Here is a 10,178-nt window from a genome sequence, read left to right as displayed (position 1 = left end):
ATCATTTTTATTAATTTGTATTAAAGATTTTATATATGCATAGGCTGTGTTTTAATAAAATACACTTCCACAGCCCTACATACACACCACTTTTCTCTCCCAAATCCATGCACTCTTATTTCTCAAACCTTCTTTGTCCCTTTTGTGCTCTCTGTATGTACATGGGTGTAAGGCCATCTGCTAGAGGATGGGTAGCCTCTCAAGGATGCATCCATGAAGAAATCTGACTCTCACTCCTGGAGGATCTATCAGTCACCGAAGGCTCTTCAGGAAACTGAGGCTTTCTGAGCCACCTCCCGTCTGTGCCTGGATTCATTCCCACTTGAGCTTGCAATGGTCTGTGTATGCCATTCCAGTTTATGCCATGTCTAACAAATGCCATTTCACTGCAGATGTCTGCTGCCACTGGATATTACCATCTTTCTACTTCCTCTTCCAGGAGGACCCTCGGACCTTGGAGGGAGGAGTGTGATATGATGTTTTATAGACAATTATATCCAGGAATGCATAACTTCTAAGTTGTACATATACCCATAGCTGGCTAAGCAGGACTACTTCCCACGTATTTCAGATTTTGGCTTATCTTTTGTTTATCAAAATGTAAAATATGTATTCTTGAATCAAAACAGTGCATATACTAAAATTGGAATGATACAGAGAAGATTAGCATGGCCCCTGCGCATTCTGTTAAAAGAACAGCCAAAACCATTACTTGATATTTTTTTATTTGTATTCTTTCATAAAAACTGACAGTATTAACATTAAACAGTGGTGCTCATAAGATAATTATAAAACCTGGATTTGGATGCAGAAGTCAAGAAGGTTGGAAATCAGACCCATGTATAATCTTTTCACACAGGTTATTCAAAAGTTGATGTTCCCAATGGGGTAAATAAGTGCTCTTCGCCGTTAGGAATGGGAGTCAATTGTGACAGCTGGGATGATTGTTATTGCCATTCCCCCCTAATGTTTCTGCTTTGACTCAACTGTGACATCTGTGAATCTTAATGCTTTACTTCTTCAATGTCAACTGAAGGAAAGAACCCACTGTTCATTTATCTTGTAAACAAATCCTGAAAAGCTATGAGGTCCAGGGGAAGTCCTTGGTGACTACAAAGCCTTGGGATCCTCATCTCCATCATATAACTTTGCTGGACAGATGCTAGACAAAAGCCCTTTATTGACTGAGCTACGTCCTCAGCTCTAACGACCAAATATGGGATTTTTGTGGTATGCCATTCAAATCCTTTCCTAAGTGAATCAAAACCTGTTATAGGGCAAGAATTGCTTTGTTGAACTGAATTCTGCAATCAGTTGGATTAATTTTATACCAAATCTTTTTAGACTTCATTTCAACACACATCCAGTTTTTGCTTTCACTCATAGTTATTTAATAGAATTATGCTTTCAAACAAACCTTTCAGTAAGGCTTTATATAAAAGCTTCTCTTCATTTGAAAATTTATTTAACTGATGAAGCTTGACATAGAATTTGTATATGAATATATTTAAAAAACAGTATTATGATGTTCTGTCACATTAGCTAAACAATTGCAGTAAGTTCCTTCCTAAAACTTAAACTTCCTCAGCCATAGCGATATACAAACATATATAATATACCATATATTATATATATGCATCAATATGTATATGTATGTTTATATATATAACTCTCTACATACATGTATCTCCATATATATGTATATATACTTATACACACACAATCTCTCTCTCTCTCTCTCTCTCTCTCTCTCTCTCTCTCTCTCTCTCTCTCACACACACACACACACACACCTTTATCCATTCTTCTGTTGGACTGTTAAGTTGGTTTTGTAAGTAATCTATTGTGAACAGTGCTTGGATAACTGTGCCATGATAACACATGTTAATAGATAACAGATCTATTTTTAGTTCTTTTAGAAACAGCCATGCAACTTTTAAGAGAAAGAGCCCTCCTGGTATCTTCAAAGGAGCCGATGGTCGTGCTGCCAACTGTCTGTAGACAGACCACCTTTAGTAGCTCAGAACCAATTGTAGATCAATGTGAAATTAATCCCTGGCTTCTTGTAATAAGAACTCATGCTCCAGGTGAAACTGCAGCAAGATAACACCTTGACTCAGCTGGCTTTCTCTATAGAGCCACAACCTATTTCTCATGTCATCTGGCATTTGGTCTTTTCCATTTCATAGTGGACAGAGCCTTCTGTATAAAGCAAAAGCCTCTCATTTTGAATCCCCAGCACCTTAACAAAAAGAAAAAGCTACGTGCATCCATGCATATCTGAAACCCAAGGATTATGAATGAGGGGGCAGCGATGCCTTGAGATTTGTGGCCACCTAGGCTAGCTAATTGATTGACTTCGTGTTCAGTGAGAGACATATCTCAAGAAAGTACTTGCTGGAGGCCTTAGACACTATCAAGGTAGCTACATATAGTACTGCTCATTAACATCTGTGCACTGTCTATAAAATATCTGTTTAACAATAAGACACTCTAAATCTTTTTATACTCTAATTGAAAGAACCATGGGACAGCTCTGTTGAAATCAGATATATACTCTGTTGGAATAACCAAGATATAGAGCCAGGAATGAAAAGAGGTATTTGATAAAGATAAAGTGAACAGTTAATTATGATGCAGGAGAATTGTCTGTATTCTGTCAATCATATTTTAATAAAATGCTGATTGGCTAGGCAGGCAGTATAGGCGGGAAAACCAGACAGGAAGTAGAGGTGATACAATGAGAACAGGAGAATTCTGGGAAGCAGGGAGGTTCCTCTGCCATTCCTGTGCAGACCACTGAAGAGGCAGCATGTAACCTGCCCTGCTGAGAAAGGTATGGAGCCATGTGCTAACATAGATAAGGATAATGGGGTAACATAAGTTATAAGAGCTAACAAGTAGTCTGACCTAATGGGTCAATCAGTTTATAACCTTATGGAGTCCTGTGTGTGATTTTCTCTTTGGGATTTTCCTGCTGTGGGGTACCGGGCAGGACAGAAACCCCAACAAGCCAGCCCTCATGCTATAGAATTAGGAATAAATGAATCCCATTTCTACAGGTGACTGACACCAGTGTCCTCAATTGCAAACAAAACAGAAAGCAGAAGGAATTGCAAGGGTTAGAGACAAATCTACAGTAGAATCTAGAGAGTGAATTGTTCCCCTTGGTGGGTGATAGAATGAACAGTTTAAAGCTCACTAGCATTGCTGTCCCCATCATCACACCACCAGCTGACCTAACTGATGCTGACAGGGCAAGACAGCAAGGAAGAAAACCACACCTTTGAACTTCCTTGTAGATTCACTAAGGAACATACTATTCTGGGTTATGAAGCAAGCTACAGTAATCATGATATATAACCAAAGTGAAATTATAAACACAAAATAAAAATGTGTAAGGTATCTGGAAAATAACCTAATGGGTGAAAATTGAGGATCACAGTAGAAGAAGACACCATACAAGAAATTAGAAACTGCTATTACTTAAAGGAACATCTCAAAAAGCACATAAAAGACCAACAGTGCACATGTCTAAAACAAAACCACGTATTTATTTTATACAACAGTGAAGGTTTTGCATAATAAGCCAAACTCTTGCTTTAGGAAATAATTATAAAGTAATAAAATTAAATCTAAAGTAAGTAAAATCATTTTATATTACAAATTAGAAGTGAAATAAAAATTTAACTTTAAGCTATAAACGTTTACAACATACACAATAGATAAACTGTTCATCTCATTATTGGGAGCATATCTCATAAAATTTACACAGTTAACCTGCAAAAGGTAGATATTAGCATTCACATATGAGAAATTCTTAGAAATTAAAACTATACTGGGATATAATTCCTTAGATTTATGATTAATCCATTGCTTACTTATTTTTATCACATATAAAAACGGCAAAGAAGTCACAAACACTTCCAGATACCAGGTGCGTTTGATATCATGTGGATGTGAATATGAAATTAAGACCAATATCTCAGCAGTTTTAGAGATTATTCCTTAACTAGGACTAATTTATTTACAATATCTACCAAGTCCAGAAGAAGACATGAAAATTCACATTTCAAACCAACTTCTCTAGCCACCCCAATGCAGCACTGGCATAACGGGGCATGGGGAAATTCATTAAGACCATAGGAGTACAGAAGACACAGTGTTGGCTAATGAAAACCAAGGATGTATGCAAAAGTGATCGGGAAACCATTCATTTTATAAGTTAAATTATAATGTGAGAAAAGAATATATAATCAGTCATTTTTATTCTCTGATACATTACTTGAGCATTCTAGTTGAGAGAAAAACTGGGTACACTCTTAGAGTCCCATGACACTGCAGTTCTGTCCCCTATCTCGCTATGGGCTGCCAGTTTGCAAGACTGTCCACAGTTCAGAGATATTTTGCAGCCCAGCACTCAGGAATGGACCAAATGTTTAAGATAGTCTAAAGCAAAATAAATACTACCTTGTGTTTATACAACTAAATCAAATTATCAGGACAATATCTAAAGGGAGTTATTCTGACCTTGACCCATACTTTAATAATCGACTGCTCTATGGGACAGTGAAAGTTCAAACATTTAAGCTTAGGCCATGCTCAATTTTTCCTTTTAATTCCGGAACTAATTCTGTTTTACAGGCTTATTCACTCACATGTACTTAAGTATTCAAAATCGTCTGCTCTCTGCACACAAGAAGATGATTCCTCAGACCTTCACTATAGACTAATATACATATGTAAATATTTATAAACATTGGAATGATGAGCCGTAATAGACTTCAACCAACTTAATTTGTGAAATATGACTTCCTTAAAATGAATACATTTTAGTCAGAAGAAGGTGGAATTGCGTTGGCACCTGTACAAGAATTAAAAGACATGCATGTTCAAATAGAAGCATATCCATACTCCTTAAATCTCACAGACAGGTTGAGAAGATCTGTAGACAGAGGCTGTTTGTTCGTTCCCGGCCACCCAGACCTGAAATAATCACGTAGAAACTGTATTATTACAACACTGTTTAGCCTATTAGTTCCTACTTCTTATTGGCTAGCTCTCATATCTTAAATTAACCCATTTCTATTAATCTGTGCATCGCCACGTTGTTGTGGCCTACTGGTAAGATTCTATCCAGCATCTAGCATCTGTTTCCTGCAGTGGCTACATAACTTCTCCCTGACTCTGCCTACTCTCCCTGTATACTTTTTCCAGCCTGGCTATAGTCTGTTAAGCCATTGACCAAAAGCAGCTTCTTTATTAACCAATGGCAATAAAACATATTTACAGCATACAGAGGGGAATCCAACATCACCTACCCTTTTCTGTCTAAACAAAAAGGAAGGCTTAACTTTAACATAGCAAGATTACATCCAACAGAACAGTTAACAAACAAGAATTATAGTTACAATATTTATATCTAGTTTATCTTTTATCACAACTAAGGAAAACTATGTAACTATCCTTCAACTCCATCAAAGACTCCAGAAGGATATATATTTTGTAAGCAAAGAGGAAGTGCATTGTAAGTAACTTCTAAAACTCTAGAATTGATAGAGATATTTTGCTGCCTGGACAGTCATTCAAAGTTCTTCTGTAACATTGGGGCACCGATCTTCAGCCTACAAGCCCATAGTGTCTGGCAGATTTTCCATAAAGGAAATTTCAAAAATGGTTTCACCTATATTGGCAGTATGTCAGTCACTTTCTTCTAGGCCTATAGAATGTGTAGCAAACTCTTTCATGAAGCAGGAACCCCAAAGGACTGTCTCACCTTTAGGCAAATTCAGCAGTCATTTCTCTATGGGTCCTGTATGTCCAGTTCATACAGCCTAACATCAAGCAGTCCAGGCAAGAGCAGTTTCTATATTATCCAGTGGTATTCACAGCATACAGAGAGAAATCTCACATCAAATATCACTTATGAAAATAATAGGTTAGGCAATCAAACTGTTCTAATTAGGATTCTGTGGCTACAATAAAATATTGACCAAAAACAAGCTCGGGTAAGAAGGGGTTTCTGTGACTTACTATAAAAGGAGGCTGTGCATTGGTTTCCTTACAACCTGTGAAATCATCACCTCTGTCATTTCTCTTTATCAAGAGGTTTCTCCTTTTCAAACCAAATCTTGATTAATTTTGAGGGTATCTACAGCTTTTCTTCTCCTATGGAAACAAAAGTAAAACTCTTCCCCCAACGTAGCACATCTCTTGTTTTCCATTCTGAGACCAACACAACCTTAAAATACACTGACTGATTCAATTCAATAGTTTTTTTTCTAGACTCACAAATATAAAATAGATGATCGAATATTTTCTTTAATTTTGCCAGATATAAATAGACTAAATATTGTAACTATAATTATGACTTGATACCTATTTGGTTATATGTAATTTTATTATGTTAAGGTTCAAACCTTCCTTTTTATTTAGGCACAAAGGGGGAGATGATGTGGGATTCCCTTCTGTATGTTGTGAACATGTTTTATTATCATTGGTTAGTAAAGAAGCTGTTTTGGTCTATGGCAGGGAAGAATAGAGCTAGGCAGGAAAACTAAACTGAATGCAGGGAGAAAGAAGGCAGAGTCAGGCAGGTACCATGTAACTACCAAAGGGGAAAGATGCCAGAACCTTACTTTTAAGTCAAAACCTTGTGGTGATACATAGATTAATAGAAATGGGTTAATTGGTTAATTTAAAATGTAAGAGTTATCTAGGAATATACCTGAACCATCAGCCAAACAGTGTTGTAATTAATATAGCTCCTGTGTTAAGGTCTGGGCAGTCAGGAAACAAAAGTACAGTCTTCATTTACAACTTACAGTTTACAGTTCATCATCAAGAGATGCCAAGGCGGGAGTTCAAGGCAGGAGGCTGGAGGTAGAAACTGAAGCAGAGATGATGGAGACGTGCTGTTTACTAGCGTGCTCAGCTTATTTTCCTATAGAATGCAACACCCCTTGCTAGGTGTAGCACTACTCACAGTGTGCTGGGCCTTCCCACAGCAGTCATTAATGAGGAAGGGCCTATACATGTGCCCACAGGACGTGATGGGGGTAGTTACTCTGTTGAGTTTCCTCTTCTTAGGCCTGTCAAGGTTTGTGTTAACTTGGAAAATAAATAAATAAATAAATAAATAAATAAATAAATAAATAAATAAATAAAACTAGCTTAACTGAAACATCATCCAGTGATCAAATCCAGACTTGAAACCATAAAAGCATTTTCTAGAAGCCTGAACAAGTTGTCTGAAATCTTTTCATGCCCATATTTCCTTAATAAGAAAATATTTTTGCAACCTTTATCACTTTGTTAGAGATTTTTGAGTGGAAGAAAGGGGGAAACACTATCAAGATATACTCAGTAAACGAGCACTTCTGTTCTTTTTTTTTTTTTTTGGAAGGACCTGGTGACCAAAGGGGAGTATGTGGGTAAGAGAACATGAGTGCTCAGTCTGAGAAAGCAACCTTCTGTCTCTTTGTATACTAGTCACTTTCTCTTTTTGGACAATTCCTACCACATCAACATGGCCGATTCTTTTCATACTGAAGTCTGTTAAATTCTGTCAGAAAATAACACCCACAAAAACAAAGCATATTGTGACATCAGCAACCTGAGAAATCTTGGGACCTGGTAAAACTGACACCTAAAATTAACCAGTACAGAACTGAAGATGGAAGTCTTCATATCCGATTAGGCCTGATCCCCAATCATCATCATGTCACAAACCATACTAGGAGCAACGGTGAATCACCTTGTTTATCAACCAAAGCTAAGAACTGCCATGTCTTGTTAATATCAAGGGATGCTCTAAATTGGAAAAACAGAACCTGGAAATGTCAGCATTTGTTCTACCTCTGAACACAGGATAGGGTGCCCTAATAAGATCACAGACCTTACTGAGTGTTATGTCTTCTCAAAAAAAAAAAAGAAAGAAAGAAAGAACTGAAGAGGAACTTCATACCATAGCTACTGTCAGAATTCATGGCCAAAAATCTAAAAAAAAAAAAAAGTAAATACATAAGATTAAAAAAAAAAACAGATTGGCCAGTTTGTTGTTCTGTATATCTTTAATGGATAAGATCCCCACAATAAAATCATGGAGTTTAACATGCAACTTTGTGTTCTGCCACTGCATGGTTGTCAAAGTAAGAGTTCTATTACAGCAGATGGCATGAACGCACACCTAGCCAAGCTGCCTACAAACATTTCAACTGAGTCCTTGATGAGAAATAAGGGGAAAAAAATACTTAAACTAGAACTGTCATCGGGTCCATTTCTTTTTCTAAACCTTCCACATCAAGAGATCAGGACCAGCAGTTGTAGAACACTCTTCCCTCTTTAAGCCGTACTCTAGCCACTTAGGTGTGAAGCAACCAGAAATAAGACGCCAGGACTTGACTCCCATTTAGTGGTCCTCAACAGCCTGAAGGGGGTCTTACTATCACTGCCCCTTGATGTCCTGAATCCATTCTGGGCATCTACTTATAAGACCTTGTAAACTCTCTTCTTGGTTCCACAAACTACAGCTCTTGTTCACACGTGGTACTCCATCCCTATTGTAACTTCAACAGCATCAGTCAGTGCTAACCTGTGCATCTGCTGTTCTGGGAAAGCCTGCCTAATACAGTTTTAGGTACTTCATCTGATTCATCTGTGCCCTTTGGGACAATAATTAGGTGAAATTTAGGTCATACACCACTCAGATCACTTTATTCATTCTTTTTAATATTTTGCTTGCATGTTTTTTTCTGTTTACTTTTCATATTTGAGATATCCCCCACAGCACTGTTAAGCTTATCCAATGTTTCCACTTGTGTGGATTTTGTTTAGCATTTCATGAAGTTTACTTCTCATTGTTAGAACTCCCTTTAGGGTTCTTGTTTTATAATTTTCCTCCAAGGAGAGTTTCTGCTTTATCTTCATTGTGATCCATGGCTCCTTATGTCTTTGTTGACTGCCTGGAACATCTGGTTTATCTCAGAATATGTTTTTCTTGCTGCCTTTGTCTTGATTTTGGTACAGTGAAGACAGAGTAGACTGCAGCATCTACCTGATATGATGCTGGGCTTCATCACACGTGGTTGTCCTACTGGCATATGCTTTTGATACTACAATGTGTCTACCTCATTTCTACATAGTCCTAAGATATGTCACTAACTACGCAGCAGAGTCCTTATTCTTAATTCATAATTACAGTGGCTTCCCAACTTAGAGGCTGAAGTCTGCAAACTGAACTCTTAAAGTCTTCCAGTATGACATATCTTTGAATATTTCTGCTAATCTTTTAACCTTACATCTTAAAATGACTTTGTGGAGTTACAAGCAATCAATGCATAATCAAAATACCAAAAAAAGCTAAGTAAGTCTCCCTTTTCCTCCATATTTCTGGAATATCATAGAATTTCACTCCTTCTAACACTTTTCAGCCCTGTACCTCTCTAATTTCCTGCTCATCACCCCAACTAGCACTCTTCCCTTGGAATCAACTTCCAACTTCCCTGCACCAAAGAAGTCACAATCTCCAGTTAGATAACCTGGGTTAAAGTGGTCTTCCACTTAATGGTCCTACGTTGTCAAGGATCACATTGCTATTCCGCCTGATACCAAGTATGTGAATATAATTGTTTCTTATACTTTGTCTGAAGTAAGAAGTTTCATGCTCCATAGAGACTTGCACTAGTTAGTTTATTAGGTCTGCATGATACAGTTACCCACTTGCCTTACATGTTTGGAATCTTAATTTCTTCACATACGATAAATATTTTCTCTTTAAAACTTGAAGCAAGAGAATTTTGGAAAGTGAAGTTATATTGCTAACAGTAATAAATTCACAATAAACTATTGGATTTCTCCAATATACCAGGCATCCTGTGTATCTCACATTTGAAATTCTCATTATTAACCAGAAATTTAAAAATTTAGAAGACCAGTACTCTCCCCATTTTAATTGTGAAAGAAATAAAAAAAAACAGTAAAATAGTCATCAAACTCTCACACACAGCTTCGTATTCAGGAAGAAGACTAAGGGGTGTGTCCTCAAAGATTTCACTGTGTGTGCTGTCGTTCAAGAATACTGAAATAATATGGGAATCGAGAAAGGACAACATAGTGATTAGCACTCAGAAAAGAGGATTTAGGAGAAATTTTGTGAAATGTCATACAACAGAGCATAA

At 37.1% G+C, this 10,178-nt stretch overlaps 1 non-coding gene across 1 annotated transcript; it reads left to right on the top strand.

The window, feature by feature from the left end:
• Window positions 1-609: 609 nt before the first annotated feature.
• LOC125404183 (U6 spliceosomal RNA) lies at window positions 610-721 on the top strand. Its single transcript, XR_007233198.3, has one exon. It is a non-coding gene; the product is annotated as a U6 spliceosomal RNA (small nuclear RNA).
• The last annotated feature ends 9,457 nt before the right edge of the window (window positions 722-10,178 follow it).

This window comes from Myodes glareolus, chromosome 6 (assembly GCF_982192425.1).
Source record: "Myodes glareolus chromosome 6, mMyoGla1.1, whole genome shotgun sequence".
In the NCBI taxonomy this organism is placed as follows: Eukaryota; Metazoa; Chordata; class Mammalia; order Rodentia; family Cricetidae; genus Myodes; species Myodes glareolus.
This window is presented reverse-complemented; position numbering and strand designations above follow the sequence as displayed.